We start from the raw sequence: 20243 nt of genomic DNA, 5'->3' as shown, positions 1-20243 counted from the left end.
TGTGGGCTTCTGACAATCCTGAGAACAAAAGAAAACCAATCACTATTGGGTAAATGGAAAGGACAAATCTGAGAACAATAGCCAAAATTGGAAGGGGGTTCTACAGGAGTGCAAGAGGACACCAAATGAATAAAGTCTGAAGTAGTGGAACTATATGGCTAGTCTCAAACTTAACAAAACTGCTTCCAATACAGAGTCCAACAATGAAGAGAAATTACTGGGAGTCCAATAAAAACTGAACACAGCAGGGACAATACAAGCAAAGCAAACAGAAAGTTCAGGTAAGTTGGGGAAGGTAGTCAAGGAGAATGATAACAAAAGCAAGAGGTTTTAAGTCATTTTATAAAAACAAAAGAAGTGAGAATACTAGAGTTCTTAAGCTAGAAAAGCTCTACCTGAATGATGTCCCCCTTCTAAAAACACAGTAAAATTCATTTCACCTAAAATGTGAGCAAGAGAAGAGCAAATAAATCCCACATAATTATTTTTTAAGTTATTTTTGAAAGAGACAGAGAGAGCATGAGTGGGGGAGGGGCAGAGAGAGAGAATCTCAAACAGGCTCCACACTGTCAGCACAGAGCCCGATGAGGGACTAGAACCCATGAAACTGTGAGATCACGACCTGAGCCGAAACGCTCAGAGTCGGACACTTAACTGACTGAACCACTCAGGCACCCCAAACCCACACAATTACACTATGAGGGAAAATAGGGCACAAACAATAAATAATGACCTACGATAATGAAAGCAAGAAAGAAACACATGACCACGTAGGATGAAAATTGCAACCTAATAGCTCAAAACAAGCTAAAAGTCTTTTTTAAATGATAGAAGCAATGAAAAACCTCAGGATTAGAAAAATTCATAAGTGATGTGTTTGAGGGCAAGGAAGATATGAAAAGAAAAGTGACCAAACTCAGGAAAGACTTAGAAACATAAGAAAAACTTATTTCAGGAATGAAGACTAAATTACAAAAAATACAATGGGCAATGCCTTAACAGAAATTACATGAAACATAAAACACATTTTATAATTTTTAAAAAAAGGAAGAGATCAAAAGATATCAAGAGAAAATGATTAATATGTACCATAAGCAAGATGAGGTCCAACATATGTTTAACAGGAATCTTTGAAGGAGACCAAAACAACAAAACAAAAAATACTAAAAAAACTCTAAAACGAAAGGTAACTTGAAACTATATATTGAAAGTACATACATATATCCAGAGAAAATTGTCCAGAACAGCCTACATCAAACACATTTTAATAAAGCTAAAGTGACCTTTAAAGGCACAGATAAAAACTATAGCTGAATTCTTGTTACATAAAGTATGGAGAACTCAAGGAGTATCATTCCCATGAGTTTCTCCTGAAGAATCTACCAGAGACTAAGCTTCATACAATGAACAGCTGGCAAAGGAATTAACATAAAAACTGCTAGGAGGTGCAAGGAATTCAGTTAGTAACTTTGAAAGGACAAAGGAGCAGCAGATTGCCCAATATTGCTAAGGCAAGTCTTGTATCACTACATGAAATAATGGCCAGAAAAAGATCTGAAATTCACATAGTCATTCTCTTAGCACATTTGAGTCTTAGACTATAAATTTACAGAATAGCTGCAAACCAAATGTGAGTTATTAAATTCCCTCCAGAACCAGATAAATACATTTAAAAATTTTTGATATTTCTCTAGTATTTTGATTGTGTTGACTCAGAAAAATTAATGCTAGCCTTAGAGAGTACACTTTCTTCCTACTTAACCTAGTAAAGAGATGAACTCCTGCCTAGTCCAGAGGAGAAAATAGCTGGAATGGAGCATCCATAGTCACTGCATTAACAGAATTTCTGCCCACCGCCCCCCTCCCCCCCCCACCACCAGAGCTGGCAATCACAGAGGAAAGTTTCAAGTGCATCTTATGGAAGCCTGCAGCAAGAACCGGGAAGGGATCAAAGGACAGGAGTTCCTTTTATGGGAAAAGGTGGAGTTTACCATGAGAAATGGCAGGGCAACGGACAGAGGGATTCGAAGAGAGTCACGTGGAGAAGAGGACTTTCTCCTTGCAAGGGGCTAAATCTAGAAGGGACACAAATAACCAGGCTCTTTGCATACCATTCCACCATCTACTGGGTATGCCAATAAAAAACAAAAAGTCTTAAAATAATTTTAAAAGCCAAGAAAGCATTGATTATGACCACTAACATTATAGGTCAAGCTCTTATTCACTACTAAAAAAGCACTGATCATATCACATAAAATGAGATCTTTAGAAATCTGTATGACTCCTCTGATTCTGTAGGAATCTGTAGGAACTGTAGCTCCTCTGATTCTGAAAAAGAATCTGAAAAAAAAAATTATCAGCATTCTTACCCCTTATGTGAATGAAGAATGAACTGATATGGCACAGAGAGCACCACAGTTTCCTAGATCAGTAAATATTTCTTCTCATGCTATCTACACTGAAAATTTGTAAGAATTCAAAATCCAAAGATACTTGTACATACAATCTATAAACAAAGTTAAGACTTAAGCACTTAAGTTTAGCTATAAATACTTTGTTTAGGTAATAATAACTATAGGTTAGCTCATAATAGCATAATAATAGAATAAGTAGGTAACTCTATGGTTAAATGCAGAAATTAGGAGTAAAGGCCTAGAAAGAGAGTTGACTGCTTAATTGCAACAAAATATGACTGCCAATCAAGCAAATTTACTGATGGCAGGGAAACAAAAAATGGTTAATCTCTACTGGAATATATTTGGATACCACTGACCTGCTTAATGAAAAAGAATCTAATAAATTAAATTTAGCCTGCAAGCTGTATTTTCCCCGATTGTGTCCCCAGATCCAGCAATGGACTAAGAAATACACAACTAACTACACTTCTCTATAAACCCAGAACCAATAGGCTCAACAGAATGAAGACTTCAGAAATAGGGAAACACAGATGTTTATTCTAGCATTTACTTTCCTAAATATTGACACCAAAGAATCAAATACGTAGCTGTGAAGCAGTAGTTTATCCAAAATTGGATGCTTCATTAAAGCTGGAAATGGCCAAAAGCTGCAGGAAACATCCTGAAGGAAAATGCCTTATACAAATGACACCTTTGTAGAGGCTATGGAGTAAAAAAGAACATGGTAAAAGCCAGTTCTGTGTTTGCATACACAGAACACCTTCCACCTCAACAATTCTACAAATATTGTGCATTAAAGGTTGCCAGGAAATGCTGCCAAGGACTGAGAGCAACTTAAGAAAAAAATAAAATAAAACTACTAGTGGCATGACTAAGTGCACAGGAAAAGTGTCATAAAATATTTTAAAATAGCATATTTTATTCCTCTAAAATAGCCATAGAACTGCCCATTATAATCTTAGTCAAAAATAGTCTATTGATTGAACTGTACTTCAGTCAAAATGGCACTGACCAGGACCTATAAATGGAATAAAGTCATAAAGTTCCAGAGTTTATATTAGATCTGAATTAATTTTCCCCTCCTTAAACGATGAAAGAACAATGTTCAACCTGAGCGCCCAACAACTATGTGAACCAATATCAGGCTACAGTTTTGGATACAGGTTGAATCACTTAACAATACCTAGAATAGCTGAGGCATTTAGAATAAAAACACTAACAACATCTCTACATATACTGGAAAGACTCATCTCAATTTGGGGGAAAACCAAACCACACCACAAAAAAGCTGGGTGAACTGGATTTACATTTCCCCTTTCTCTCCATTCTTTCCCTCTTTACTTCTGGTTAGAATTTTTTAAATTCTTCCTATGTAGTTTTAAGATAGAACAAGTACTGAACAATACAGGTTTAAAAATTATGAATAATGCAGTTAACTTATTTTTCATGCAGATGTCAAATCCCTCACTTATCTTTCTCTCTTTCCTATCTTTTAGCTATTTTACTTTTGCAGCATAGGACTGATCTACCAGAGGTTGACTCCTTCCCACCCAAAGGTTTTGGTCTCTCACTCTTTTTTTTTTTTTTTTTCCCTGTTTCTCTAACACCTAGCACAACTACTCAAGAAACATTTGTTGAACTTGTGGATATCATTTGCCCATCCTCTCCTAGTCTTTATGAAATAAATATTAAAAAACTAGAAATCACCTGGTATTTATCGCAGACCTCTTTACTGAAGACTTTTTAGAAGAGCCTCAAATAGGACAGCTCCATATCTCTTTTTAATATTCTGTACGTGAGGCTCATCTAAAATCATTGTGAATAAAGTACAAGACAGTGACAAAAGTAACTCGAATTCAGGTCCTACTGTCATCCTATTTTCCACATTTATATAAAAGATTGTAATTTCTATGCTCAGATATTTCACAAACAGGTCATTAAAATAGGTTCATTCAATACAAAACTCTTCATACAGTGTATATTCAAAAAACATGTTTAACAAATACAATTCTTGGCCTGCCAAGCATGCTGGGAGACCATGTACTTATTTTTAGTCACTGAAACAACCATTGCTGAAAACATCCCTGAACTTCTTTTGAATATGATCTTTTAAAATTGTAATCAAAGAGTAGTTATGGAATCATTAGTGAGAATACATAGCAAATTATATAAATAAACATTCCACCAAGATCACACAATCAAACTTGACACAGTATCTCTTGCATATTGACAGAAGTACTGATAACGATGAACCCCACTTGCCAATGTGTTGAATCAGATGTGGAGAGTAGGCCTTCCAAGGTGAATTTTCGAAGTAGTTCTAGTAGTAACAGCTGGTGGACCACCTTTCTTTATGCTCTGAGATGCAGTAAGGCTGGTAACACTAGCATCTACAATTATCCTTGTAGATAGCTGAGATCACATTTTAGAATCTCACTAATTATTATCATAAATTGTTACCACAGACAGGATAATCTAACTTAAACTAATTTAAGGTCATCTATCTTACCTTACAAGGAACATGTATTCAAAGTATGGAGCTATGTAAGGATAACAGCATTTTCAATGAAAAAGTGAGTTCAGTTTGCAAAGAACACGAGGTACCAGAGGGTGCCGAGGGTGCCGAGGTAAGTCCTTTATGTCAAGCTAAGGACAGGATTTTTTTTTTTTTTTTAAAGAAAGAATGTGCTTATAGTAGTATGATGGCTAAATTATAGATGGGACACTTTAGCAGGGGGAAACCACAACTGTATGAGCAACAATAATTAAGAAATGGAAAGGATAAAGAATGCAAAGAAGCCACCAGATTCAGGACACAATTCAGAGGAGATGGGACAAGATACAGTGATGAGCAGGATGGGAGAAATGAGGGAGGAAGAAGTCAATGATTATGCCGACAGGAAGTTAGAATTCAATCCAATGATGCCCTAGGTCTGAAAGTCTTAAGGTTGTGTTCCATAGTGCCAGTAAGCAAATAAAAGAAACCATTCAACTCCATTCTGTACCAAGTCTCTAAGTTGGTACAGAACTAAATCATTTGATACTCTTTACCTTGATAATTATACTCCTAATCACATCTTATTACACATTGATAATTAGAGTACACTACCCAAATCTGGAATTAAATCAAATTCATTTATAATTTATTAATAAATTATTGTTTTTTGTCTCAGTACACGGAAAAATAGGCCACTTTTTCGAAGCTGTTAACTTAGAAAATATGATATATTCTACCCTGTGAAACATAGGTTGAATGCCCTTTAAAACTTTTCATACAGATGGTCAAAAGATCAGCAAGAAGGTAAAGAGCATAAGCAAAACATCCACAGACAGTTACAGTGATATTTAAAATATTTGGTATGTCAACTTACAGAATGTAAGGAGAATGTCTGTTTTAATTTGCTGTACACAGGTACCACCAAGAAGAATACCCTCTCCTGTCTGCAGAAATGCAATTACACCTTTCAGTCCCTCATAAAACTTTGAATTTAAATACCAACATAATCTTCTACTCAAAAATCACAAAGCCAACTTCAGCAGAAAAAAATTATCATACATTTGTTAATAAAATTAAAATGCATACAACTGAATTGGCATTCTAAATTGTGTTAGATGATTTAGAAAAGGAAATTTATATTTAGACATCAATTTATATCTCCAAACCAACCCAACAAACTAATTTTATACCAAATAATTCTGAAGTAAACAGTTTAGTCAAAGAGGTCAGCATTCAAGACATGCCTCCAGGAAGGAAATATAATTGTAATATAATAAACAGTAAGCTTCCCCATAATCACAAAGAAGATGTGGTTAGATATCTGCTGATTTCATCTTATGTGAGCTAAGCACAGTTTCTGTGTCACTACCACCCAGTATAATGAAATTACTTGAAGTATTATGAAAAGATGACCATGAATCTCTGTATGGAGAAAGTGTCAGGAACTAATGATTACCCAGTAGTTGCTGAGAAAAGGATGTGAACTATAGAGTCTTCTCTCTTTTACATACCCATACCACCACATCCACATGGTATAGACCTTATGAATGAACATATTAGTTGGCCAATTAATTTCCTAGTCCTTAAGTAGATAAAGAAACTTTAAGCTAAAATCATCCTGTAGTAATACACAATTATAAATAAAATCATAATCCACAGCACTAATCATATTTCTAGTCTAATTGTGCTTACTTATTGCTTACTTATTGTCCTCCTGACATTAATAATGGTAGAAGGTTTTGTTAAAGTTTTTCATGCAGGAAGAAATATTTCCTCCATGAAGCTGGTTGGAAACAGTTTGCTAGGAAATTACAACTGAACCAGTAACTTCCTTTTATAAGGACAAAATATTTCAGAAAAAGCTTTGTAATACTTATCTAATTTAAAAGCATATCTTTCAATTTATTAACATCAACACTCAAGAAAAAAACCACAAATAATCCAGTGAAGAAGTGAGTCAAAAGACATGAATAGACACTTTTCCAAAGAAGACATCCAGAGATGGCTAACAGACACATGAAAAAGTGCTCAACATCACTCATCATCAGGGAAATATAAATCAAAACCACAATGAGATACCACCTCACACCTGTCAGAATGGCTAAAATTAACAACTCAGTCAATGACAGATGTTAGCAAGGATAGAGAAAGAGGAACCCTTTTGCACTGCTGGTGGGAATGCAAACTGGTGCAGCCCCTCTGGAAAACAGTACGGAGGTCTCTCAAAAAATTAAAAATTGAACTACCCTACGACCCAGAAATTGCCCTACTAGATATTTATCCAAAGGATACAGAAGTGCTGTTTCAAAGCGGCACATGCACCCCAATGTTTATAGCAGTGCTATTGACAATAGCCTGAGTATGGAAAGAGCCCAAATATCCATTGACTGATGAATGCATAAAGATGTGGTGTGTATATATAGGTGTGTGTATGTATATGTGTGTGTCTGTGTATGTGGCATGTGTATGTATATGTATATGTGTGTGTATATATATACATATACACACACATATACACACAATGGAATATTGGTGATCAAAAAAGAATGAAATCTTGCCATTTGTGACAATGTGGATGGAACCAGAATGTATTATGCTAAGCGAAATAAGTGAGTCAGAGAAAGACAAATATCATATAACTTCACTTACATGTGGAATTTAAGAAACAAAACAGATAAACATAGGGCAAGGGAAATGAAAATAAGATAAAAAGAGAGAGGTAGACAAACTGTGAGAGACTCTTAAATGCGGAGAACAAACTGAGGGTTACTGGAGCGGTGTTGTGTGGGGGAATGGGCTAAATGGTCAAAGGGCATTATGGAGGACACTTATTGGGATAAGCATTGGGTGTTATATGTAAGTGAAGAATCACTAAATTCTATTCCTGAAATAAAAAATAAAAATAAAAAAAATAAAAAGCATATCTTTCCACAGAGAAATGTGAGAAATAAAATCATTAGTACATATGAGTTCCTTCCCTTTTAGGGGTTAGTTGAATACCAAATTTCTTAGAATCTTTAAATTCAGACTAGAAAAGGAATGGAAAATATGTATTCATGCTCAATTATGACAACTTCTTAGGATATTAGTTAATTCTGCTAAATGTCAGTAGAACATTTTATGCAGCAATGAGAAATTACACTATTCAGTAATATGTTTTTACAACCTCAGATGAACCTCAACCTTGTGTAACTGACTTCCTAAAAAGTTTGTGTAAATAACACTTTGGTAAGTTGAATAATTTTACTTGCACATAAGCTAGACATTCTCTAAAGCAAATAACCACCCCCAAATCTGCTCTACAGTTCAAAATTGTTTACATTACAAAATTTTTTTTTTTTTACATTACAATGAAGCACAAACTCATATGTAATTGACATTCTCCTTACTTGGAACTTAGGATAACCATGATCTTTATGAAAAAACTATAAAAACATTTGGAATTTTAATTGAAAAAGCCCATCAAATTTGGGACATGATGACTTAAATTTCTCTAACAGCTTTAAAAGCTGATTCCATGGAGACTAAATAGGCCAAAATTCACTTAAAAGAACTCTAAATGTAACTTAGAAACTCACTTCGTAGAAGTGTATCTTGCATCTTTGAAAATATGGACTGTCCTGACATCACTCATCCCTGTCCCACCGATTTCTACCAGCAAGAGCACCCAGCTCCAATTTCATATCAAGATTTAATAAATCAGTGCTTTTCCAACCTGATATACTACCACTGAATGATAGGTCCTAAATGAAGATAAAAACCATCAGTTACCTAAACATTTCGGCATTTTAGAAAATGGCAACACAAGTGTAATCTATTAATTTTCATCTTTGTCGGATATTTATAAGACTGCATGTCATAGTAATAATCACTGTTCAGTGATTTGAACCCAGCTATTTATATAGCTAAAACAAATCTCTTATAAGTCCTATGTAAAGATTTAACAAGTGTTTGCTGCAGGGCCTTCTAGGCACCAGACACCATGGTGGATGCTGGAACACTATAAAGGACAAGGTGCTATTTGGTGAAGCACGAGCATCCACCAAAATTACAGAAACATTAAGGTGAGTTAAGACAGATGAAAAATCATATATAAACTGTTAAAGCCTTGAGAATTATGGGGCGCCTGGGTGGCTCAGTCAGTTAAGCGTCCGACTTCAGCTCAGGTCACGATCTCACGGTCCATGAGTTCGAGCCCCGCGTCGGGCTCTGGGCTGATGGCTCAGAGCCTGGAGCCTGCTTCCGATTCTGTGTCTCCCTCTCTCTCTGCCCCTCCCCCGTTCATGCTCTGTCTCTCTCTGTCTCAAAAATAAAATAAACGTTAAAAAAAATTAAAAAAAAAATAAAGCCTTGAGAATTGCTATATTAACAATGGGAATAAAACAGTGAATCTAACCAAATATTCGGCTACCATACTATTTACTTTCTTTTACATTTTGAAGCACTTAATTCAAGAACAGAATAATATTTTTAAATGACACAGCAATTATTAACAATAATTTATTTCATTATTTTTCCTATGCCTTCCTATTTCCTAGAACTCCCATATGCAATTTTACATGGTTTATTACATGGTTATATTCCAAGATTATAACTGTTTCTTCAGTGTCCCATAGGCAACATTAAAAAAAAAAAAAAAAAAACCCAACCCAGAATATGCACTTCCTCTAACCTCTATTTTACCATGAGATTAAATGTAATACTTATTCCATTAAATGGGACTATCTGTATAAAGATGTTATTTTTTGATCACATGGCTTAGTACAAAGTAGAACAGGACACTTGTCTTAAAGATGAACATAAACCAACTAGTAATACTAAAGACTTTAATCTTAATAATCCTTTAAGGTAAAAACTATGAATAGGTAAAAATTGAAAACTACATTGTGAGTATAGTAAAAATAAATGTCATTGTGTACTCAACAAAGATATCAAGTAATGGTAATGCAACATATGAAAAGCTTATTTTCTATACTATTTTAGCTTCATAATAGCAAATATTTAGCCAAAACCAAGTTGCACTCATCTCAATAGTCTCATGTGACACCAAGTCCAGGTATCACTATACATTATTACTACACACTATTACATTTTGACATGAGAAGCCACATCCAGTAATAAAGTTCAGAATACCAAGAGGGTATCTGTGTGTGTGCACAGAAAGTGTCAATAACATCATCCTAGGTCAGACAGGAAAAGAACTTCGACCTAGATATATTATGGAAGCCACTGAATGAAGCTCTCCTAGGCTTCATCTAATGAAAGAAAAACACATAACTAGAATATTTGGTATTCAACAAATACCAAAAAGCTCACCTTAACTTAGGTAAGCAAGCAAAGGAACATGATAATTCTTATGTGATGCCCAAAGCTCAGAGAAAACAGTGGGTCAAATTCTTGCCAGATTTTAAATAAATGGACTTTGATAAGTATGAATCTCGTGAGAGCATCAACTGCACCTAGACTATGTATTCTGTAAGGGTCAAACTAAGTTCCTCAGATATAGGAGGGATTCAACAAATATCTATTGTGCAAAAGAAGGAGAGAATCTATTCATTTTACTCATCACCATATTGCCAACAACTAGTCAATAACTGAAACAAACATTTCTTGAATGAATGAACAGTTACAACAGAAATTACATCACAGCTATACTAATCTTTGGCCATGTTAACCAAAAAGCCAAAAAGTAAGCAAATTCAAGTGACTAAGGTTTTGTTTTGTTTTGTTTTTAAATAATGGGTCACTCTGGCATGTAAAGAATAGGATTTTAATATGTTTTTTAAGCTATCTGATCAAAATATTGCAGAATATTGTAGTTTTTTTCAAAAAACCTTATCTCTGAGCACAGTCCAACTCCTTACTTTTACAATACTAATGGATATGTATTTAGCAATATTTGCTAACCTCTGTTTAGTAGATGCTAGACACTTACATTAAATAACCTAACTTACAGTTGTTCTTCTTTTCACAGCTATAGATCAGATTTCCTCCAAAAATACTTTAGAAAAAAGACAATGACATTGTCACAGAACTCTCAAAGATACTGTAAACATATTTTGTTTATAGACTACCAGCTCAGATATAAACACACCTATATTTTACTATGATTTTTTTGTACCTTCATGGAAAGATCATCACTTCACAGGTGTACATGAGAATAGCTGTTTTTTATAGCTAGACCTGATGTAACCCTGAGTAATTGAGCCCTCCCGGTTTTTATTACCTTCTAATAAAGAAATATTACTTCACTAACTCAACTCATAAATTGATGTATTTAACTTGAAAATTTAATTACAGAAGAAATGTCATGAGAAACTTCATCCATCAGACTCTATACAACACGTTTTTTAAAATTTTCGGGGGAATGTTTATTAATTTTTGACAGAGAGAGAGAGAGAGAGAGAGAGAGAGAGAGGCAGGCAGGCAGGCAAGGCAAAGAGAGAGGGGGACACAGATTCTGAAACAGGCTTCAGGCTCCGAGCTGTCAGCACAGAGCCCAATGTGGGGCTCTTCTTAGGAACCATGAGATCACAACCTGAGGCAAAGTCCAGCACTGAACTTGACTGAGCCACCCAGGCGCCCCTACACAACACTTTAAATATCCTAACAATACCCTTTCTAATGTTACTTATGAAAGGGCTCATGTTCCACACTGACTATTAAAGAGAGCTTACAGTAAGCACAACTGACATTGAAAAAAATGCCAAAACACCATGGAATTATTAAAATGAAGCTCAGAATATCTTTTCTACATCACACCAGCAAACCTAGAAAAAGTGAAAGAGCCCAAACTTTTCTAAGTTGAGAAAAGAGTGTACCTTGTTGCTATGCCATCACAGTGATATATAAAAAGGTGCTCTTTCGAATGCTGCTAAAATATCAAAGGATCGCAAGAGTCAAAAATCATGTTAGAGATGAATGGAGCCTTATGATGCTTTATTAGAAATGTAAAGTTTAAACTGTCAAATAAGAAAATACAAAAGACCTTATTCTATCCCGACTTTGAGATTTCACACGAAAAGCAGTTTTAAAAAATTAAATTCTTCTTTAACAAAGTGGTAGAACCTTTGAGGACCAAAGGAAAGGCTTACTGATGGCATAAAGTTTTGAAATGCTAGGATATCCTTATATGCATACCTGAGGCCTGAATCATTGGGAATACTTGCAACTATTCTAAGTTCTGTGGACCCTAGAGTCCAGTCCCATTTAGCTTTCTCTTCACCCAACCCTCCAATGCTATTTTTGACCTTTCTATGACTTAAGTGTAAGCAATGGGATAACCCATTGTGCATGCTTTCCTGTCCCATAATGAACTGGGTTCCAAAAGCAAGTCTCAGCTAACCTGAAGTCGGGGCTTAATAGAGAGTTATATGGGCCCTCCGGCCCTATGTGTATGCTGTCTGACGGTGGGCAAATTACTCAACTTCTCAAGATGTCATTTACTCATCTGTGAAGAGAGGTTATAAAAGTACTCTACACTAGGTTCCAGTGAAGGCTAGTGGCTGACATAAAGGCTCAATAAATGATCATATTAAGAATTATCTAGTCTATACTATCATAATGAAAATATGGTACTAGCATAAAGATAGACACACAGACCAAAGGAACAGAACAGAGAGCCCAAATATAAACTCACAGATACATGGTCAACTAATCTTTCACAAGGGTGCCAAGTACACACAATGGTAAAAGGATAAGCTCTTCAATAAATGGTGTTAGAAAAATCGATATCCACATGAGGAAGGATAAAACTGGACCACTTTCTTACACGATATACAAAATTAACTCAAATGGATTAAAGACTTAAAAATAAGGTCCAAAGCTATAAAACTCCTAGGAGAAAATATAATGGAAAATCTCCTTGACATTGGTCTTGGCAACTGACATTTTGGATATGACATCAAAATCACAAGCAACAAAAACAAGTGGTACTATATCAAATTAAAAAGCTTCTGTACAGCAAAGAAAACAATCAACAAATTAAAAGACAAGCTATGGAATGGGAGACAATACCCGTAAATTACCCATTTGACAAAGGGTTACTATCTAAAATATATAAAGAAGTCATACAATAGCAAAAAGAAATCAACCCTATTAAAAAATGGGCAAATGAGTTGAACATTTTTCCACAGACATAAAAATGACCAACAGGTACATGAAAAAGTGCTCAACATAACTAATCATCAGGGAAATGCAAATTAAAACCATAATGAGATACGACCTCACACCTGCTCAAATGGCTATTATCAAAAGACAACAGATAAAAAGCACTGGCAAAGATGTGAAGAGAAGGTAACACATACTATTGATGGGAATGGAAATTGGTGAGAATAGGAAACAGTACAGAGGTTCCTCAGCAAATTAAAAATAGAACTATCATACAATCCAGCAATCCCACTTCTAGGTATATACATCCAAAGAAATGAAATCAGTATCTTAAACAGCTATCTGCCCTCCCACATTCATTCCATTACTCACAATAGCCAAGATATGGAAATAACATAAATGTCCAATGACAGAGGAATGGATAAAAAAAAGTATGACTCATTCACTCACTGACTCACACACAATCACGAATATTATACAGCCTTAAAAAAAATAAAAAAGATGGAAATCCTACCATTGACAACATAGATGAACTTGGAGAACACTGTACTAAATAAGCCAGACACAGAAAAACAAATACTGTATGATCTCACTTACATCGAGAAACTAAAAAAGTCACATTTATAGAAGCAGAGAGTACAGTGGTAGTTTCCAAGGGCTTGCAGGTGAGAGAAATGGGTAGATGTAGGTCAAAGGGTACAAACTTTTAACTGTAAGATGACCAAGTTCTGGGAGAATGATGATGAATAATGTAGAGCATGGTGACTCTAGTTAATAATACTGTACCGTATATTTGAAATTGGCCAGGAGTAGATCTTAAATGTTCTTATCACACACCAAACAAAGGCAGTAACTATGTGAAGCAATGGATGTTTTAATTAGCTTGACTGTGGTAATCATTTCACAGTATATACATATATCAAATCATCACACTGTACACCTCAAATATATACAATTTTTATTTGTCAATTATACCTCAACAAAGCTAGGGGGAAATATTAAAAAAAGGAATTATCTAGTTTAATAAACTTACTTTTCCTCTCAGAATTTTTTTCTCTAACCAAAACTCTAAAAATCCCACTTCTCATTTTAAAGATAGAGAAACTAAGACGCCAAGAATTAGTGACTTGCTATAAGTCAAATGTTAAAACTGGAAATACAACCCAAGTCTCTTAACTCCAATTACTTTCCAGTACACCTTTTTGTTTCTAAAACTCCTTTATGGTACCATTTGGAAAATAATTTGACCTTTAAATGTGATAATGCTGGAGAAAAGAACTAGGTTATTCTAGCAAGGAATAATGTAACCACACATTGCTTCATTCCACCTTCATCAGAAAAAAGACAATCCCAAAAGCAAATTTATAGAATCAGTTATAGGGCAACTCTAGTTGTCAGTCAATGCTCAATCTTATATTAATGCTACTTGTAGTAATCACTTTGTTAGGTACATAAGTATCAATAAAGATAAATAAGCCACAAAGAGCTCATTTATGTTTTCTTTATTCTGCTTAAGGAAACAATTGTAAAATGTCTTTAGAAAATGCTTCATCAAATATTTAATTTTTTAGTAACATGAAAGTTAAAATTAACGATGGGACTACTCACAAAAGTTCTTTGTGGTTAACTGGATAAATAAGGAGTTATTACTGTCAGTAGGTGGTAGGTATTTGATCTTTAGTGACACTAGGCAGCAAGCTGTATCAGCTTATGAAATATTCAGATATTTAATTCTCATGGCTTGGAAGAAAATTTTGGACACTGACCTTGCCACACAATAATAGGTTTCACTAGTTTCTTTAACTCATCCTTATTTTTGGTGAGCCATCATTAAGGTGCACCATGGTGGCACTTCATTAAGTTACAAACATCCACAGTGCAAACCCACAAATTGCAGTGATAACTTGTTAGCTCTTGGGAGGACTGAATTAACCTAGCACCAGTTGCTGAGACAATCGAGACCAGTCTCTGCTTACTGATTCCTGAAGCATTCATTACTTTACCACCATGTGTAATTAATTTTTAATATTCATTGAGAAAAGTACCTCCCGCTATGATTCAAGGACAGCACAGATTCTAGAGAAGAGGGCCAGACACAATCAAGTTCATATCCTTGAGTCCTCGGCAAGGATTTCTCTCACTTGCACTCTCTCTCTCTCTCTCACATACACTTACATTGTTCTGTAAGAAGAAATGAAGAAATATGACCAATTCATATATATTCTATTCTGGTTACATTCACCATCCTGTATCCTACATGTTTAAATATTCTGAAAATGTAAAAGCATATCCTGGCACAGTGTAACAGTGCTGTTGAAAAAACAGAAACCCTATTCTTTAGCAATTCTATTAGCTCAGAAATCACGGGTGATCACCAACATCAGAGTCTTTTTGAGTTAGGAGCAACAAGATAGTTTTGTGGAATAAACACTGTATCTGGAATCAGATGATTTGCACTTCGAATCCACTTTCTTGATAAATGAACATATACATTGCATAGTATATAATAAGCACTAAAATGCTTTCCTCCTTTCTACCTACAGCTAGAGGCACAGAATAATACAGGGGAAGTTACTGAGGTATTCCTAAACCTATCTCCTCCTGTTATTTGCCTCAATAGCATTCTTTTGAAGTAAACAACACTGCTTAAAGGTATCTGTCATGGTTGTTCCTACTACATTTAAATACTAGAACAGTATTTTTCTCTGTAATTGTTCATAATGTAAGCAAAGTCCTTACTTTCTTCAGAATTACTGCTAACCTATTACAATTTGTTTTGCAGAATAAACACAAATCTTATTCTTTTAGAATTAGCTGGGTGTTGGGCTGGATCACGGTCAGTTTATGGGGTCCAAATAAGGGATAGAGAGAAAGAAAGGGAAGTAACTTCTGGCTCTTCCATCAGTTCCTTAGGCTTTCCATACTAATAAATGAGTACTGTTCTCTCTTTCCTCCACTTTTGGCAAATTCTATTAAGAGACTATCAGTCTCAAATTCAACCTCTTGTTAAAATACAAAGTATAAAGGACAGAAACAGCATCAGAAATTTATCATTTAATAACAAAATTATATATTAAGGCAAAAGACAACAGTGCCTGGCACAGGTGCTGTGGAAAAGCCTATCTTGGTGGTGGTGGTGTTCAGGAATCTCAAGCTCTGGAAAAAAGAATGAACTAAAATTAAGACTATCATGGTCGTTAGTATGTACTACTTGGCAGAATATTAGCTACACGCGAAAGTTTTGATGAAACAGGTTTTTAGAAACTTGTTTAAATTTCAGACTTAAAAAAAATCTTCTCTTATGAGTCATTTATTGAACATTGCCATTTATTTCCATTGTTATTCATTGCCATAGAGCCCAATTATTTCCTTGTTTTCTTATTCACATTTAGTCTGCATTATCACCAATAAAAACCACAAGGATGCCATTACCTTTCACCATTTACCAATGCCTAACTCCTAATTTGCATTAAATCCTTGAAGAAATGTATCCTGCAGTGAATGACATATCCTTCTATAAAAAGTACTGTAAATAATGAAATAATTTTTAGCTCAGTATACACTAAAGATATAAAATGAGTGTGTATATACACTCAGTATACACACACAAAGCTACATAGTTAAACTGACCAAGATACTTTTATAAAACTTAGGTGTATGATATTCAATATGCTAAGAGTAAGTTAAGGGAGAGGAATATCATCTTTGAATATAAGACAGTAGTTTAAGACAACTTCCATAAATTCACTTATCTATTTTGCTATTCACTCCCTGACCTGCAAATCTCATGCACCATAAGCGATGGCAAAAACTAAATCATTAATGCTGCCGATCCTTAGTGTAAGTTCTCAAAGGCCTAAAACCTTTCCCAAAAATCAGTATTTGAAGCCTGTCATTTTAGAAAAAACAAAACAAAGACACTTTTAACTATTTTTACTCAAGTATAGGAAAACTTTGAAACAAGTTCCTCTAAGCACTCTAAGAAAACTCATTTTAAAAGAGAGGGCCATGAGGAGGGCCTGATTTCTAAGAATATCAGCCTGAGAAGTAACTTTATACAAAGAGAATGTCTGAGCATCTCTAAAAAGGGGAAAAAAGTAATTAAAATGTTTCATTCCACAAACTGAGCATAGTGTAAAAAAAGACTCAAAAAGGAAAATTTAATGAAAGACTGAAACACTGAAAGCAAATTAATTTGATTAAAACACAAAGACATACACACATTGTATGAAGTCATTCAATATTACATGCTAACTGGCTTTGTATTTTCTTTTAAAATGTAATCACAACTTAGCATAAAACAATAAAGCTCTCAAGATAACCATAAAAAATTCTAATCAAATTTCACTCTGGAGTTTGTAATCTGTTAGCATAGTAGGCCTAAATAAATGTTCTGTTAAATCAGGGATCAATGCATGCTATTCTCCATAACAGGAGCCATATAAATTACAAGCTCTTCCATGCTTTTTTAACTAGATTTAGTACACTTAAAAATAAGCAGTATTCTCCATTCAGAGTTCTCTAATGCAACTCCTTTTATATCTTTTAGAATTTATAATTCATCCTAGTGCTCAATCTTAAAAAACACACACACACACACACAAAAGGATTTGCAATTGCTACTTACTATCTTATCTTGCACAGTAAAATTGTGAGTATTTGTTCTGTTTCTAAATCCACAGGTTTTGCTCTGAGGTTTCAGAAAGAAGCAACTTTATTTTCTTTTGGTTATTACTCATGATTTTAGCTTACAGATGATTAACTTTAACACTAACATCCTGCTATATTCCCATTTGAGTTGTTCTATTTATCTCAAAGGTAGACTTTATGTATTACCATTACAAAAAAATAACTATTTGCATAATACTTTATGATTTTACATCTATTACAAACACATCACAGGGAGCCTGAGGATGCATTCAGCAGCTTGTCATTCACCACTTCAAGACCCTTCAGAACCAAACAAGGGGGAGGGTGACATTTTGCTAAATGGCAGAAGTAGAGAAATGAATATAAATAACAAACCTTGAAGTTTTAAAAATACAATAGAAATTTAAAAAATACAAAAATATGATTCACATGTATAAACGAGATAGTTTTAATTTGTAAAAGTCCATATCCTCTATATAGAGCAAGGTTATTAAAAGACTTACGTATCTTATGATACCGTTTCAAATTATCTAAAACTGTGCTACAAAAATAAAGAAAATTGCCATCTCGTTTAATTTTATAAATTAATACATTAAAACTGATTGCACCAATTACAGAATTCAGCTTTTCCTCAGCTTTATGAAATAACCTGAGTATCATTTCTTTATTATTATAGCCTAACCCTAAATATGCATATTAAGAATGTTTAAGAGGGAAATAATAATGATCTGACATGTTTAGAAATTATGTTGTTTCGTAATTTCTTCTTGGTAAAACAATTACAAAGAAAAGTATTTGAAGCTTCTGTATTTTCTTCTATCACCACCAGTCCAGGAAAAAAAAAAAAAAAACACGAATGCTCAGTTATGTCACCTCCAGTCCAAATGCTCATAGCACTTGAAGCTTTCTGTAAACAATATGCCTCTGTACTAAATACATATCCCTTGAGCCACCATCTACTTAATTTAACATTTTTAAATGTAGTTTCATATGCAGCATAACACCATCGTAAATACACACACACACACACACACACACAGAGGAGTGTGCAAAAAAGGAAGGAGGTGGAGAGCAAGAAATGGAGCACGTTGTTGTTTTTCATTCATGCAGTATAGTGATGTCAGTGTCTGCAGCAGCAGCAGCAGCAGCAGCGGCGGCGGCAGCAGGAGCCTTGACCTGTAGAGGCTAAAATCCACTGAAGTCAGAACCTCGCAGAATTCAAAAGAAACTGAGTAGATACTGTTTGAAAAATTGTTCAACTGTTCATAGTATGGATTTTAAACGGCTAACTAAACAGAATAGATTAGTTGCACAGTTTTAATTTGGGTAGAGAGGGGTAAGGCAGGATGTGAAGTAACATAAAGGTAATATAATCAGGGAACTGAGGGCTGAAGAGCCTGCATTCAAAATCCCTTAAATCTAAGGAGCTGACAAAACCACCTGGTGTTAAAAACAGCAGAAAAGCCTCTTCTCTTCCCAATATAAGCTCTCTGGTGATGCAAATCTGTCTGCTGCACAACCAGACTCAGAAAAGTGTTTTCATCATTATTACATTAAAACTGAATTAAACTCGGATGTACCACACTACAACAAAGAGGATAGTTTAAGCCTGATCACAAATTTCATTAAAACTACTTTATTAGGGACCATGTAATTCTTAAGCAATTAAGACTTTTGAAAGATGCAGAAAAACAAGTTGTACTATGATGTGTTGTAAGATGTTAGTGTTTATCAACAAAAGGGGAGGAGGCACTACATAGCCATTATATTGTTACAGCAACTACTCTTACTCTGCCCACAAAACCCTCTGTACACAATCAGTCTGAAATGGTTATCTTATGGCTGTTACATTAGCCCCTAAAAGAAAATCCCAAAACTCAATCTATGCACTGTTGAAGCTAAATCACTCAAAAATTTCTCTAACTGCTGCCTTCTATTCGTTCTTTTACCACTCATTTCATATAGCTCCAGAAAATGTGTAAGGGAGCTGCATATGGCATTAATCTGTTAGAAAATGGTGGCCTTTTCTATAAAATACAGCCAAAGATGTGTGTTCAGTTGTGGTCATTATTAGGGCGATCACGTTGTTTTCATTCATTCATTCAGGATTTGCTGGAGGATGTCAGTTTCTGCAGCAGCTGGCTTGACCTGGGGGAGGAGTGGGGGAGCAAATTCCTCCTGGTGCATACAGATTACAGGAGATATTTCTTGGTGCTCATGTACACATACCACTGCACTACATCCTACTCTGCCATACCATCAAGTGGTCTGAAAACAAGTGCCTTAGCAACATGCTAATTACCGGCCAGAAATGTAAAAAAACAAAAAACAAAAAACAAAAAAAAAAACAAAACAACAACACTAAAACTGCAATCTATCACAACATAATCACTTTCTCCAAGTCTAAGACATTCATTTAAAAAAAAAAAAACTCCATTAAAAAAAAATTCCACATACCACATAACCGTACGAGCTCCACAGTGTTTCCCTTCCACGCAGAGAGTTTTCCACTCGGTATGATCAGTTGTCTCCACAATACTGCAGCAGGAGCAGCATCTGTAGCTCTAGCC

At 34.8% G+C, this 20243-nt stretch overlaps 1 protein-coding gene across 1 annotated transcript in view; it reads right to left on the bottom strand.

Moving 5' to 3' along the window:
- Positions 1–20243, bottom strand: part of GLCCI1 (glucocorticoid induced 1) — a 148513-nt gene that overhangs the window by 83230 nt on the left and 45040 nt on the right. The window lies entirely within an intron of this gene.

The sequence above is a fragment of the Lynx canadensis genome, chromosome A2 (assembly GCF_007474595.2).
Source record: "Lynx canadensis isolate LIC74 chromosome A2, mLynCan4.pri.v2, whole genome shotgun sequence".
NCBI classification, from domain to species: Eukaryota; Metazoa; Chordata; class Mammalia; order Carnivora; family Felidae; genus Lynx; species Lynx canadensis.
Note: the sequence above shows the minus strand (reverse complement) of the source record. Positions and strands in the feature narration are given on the sequence as shown.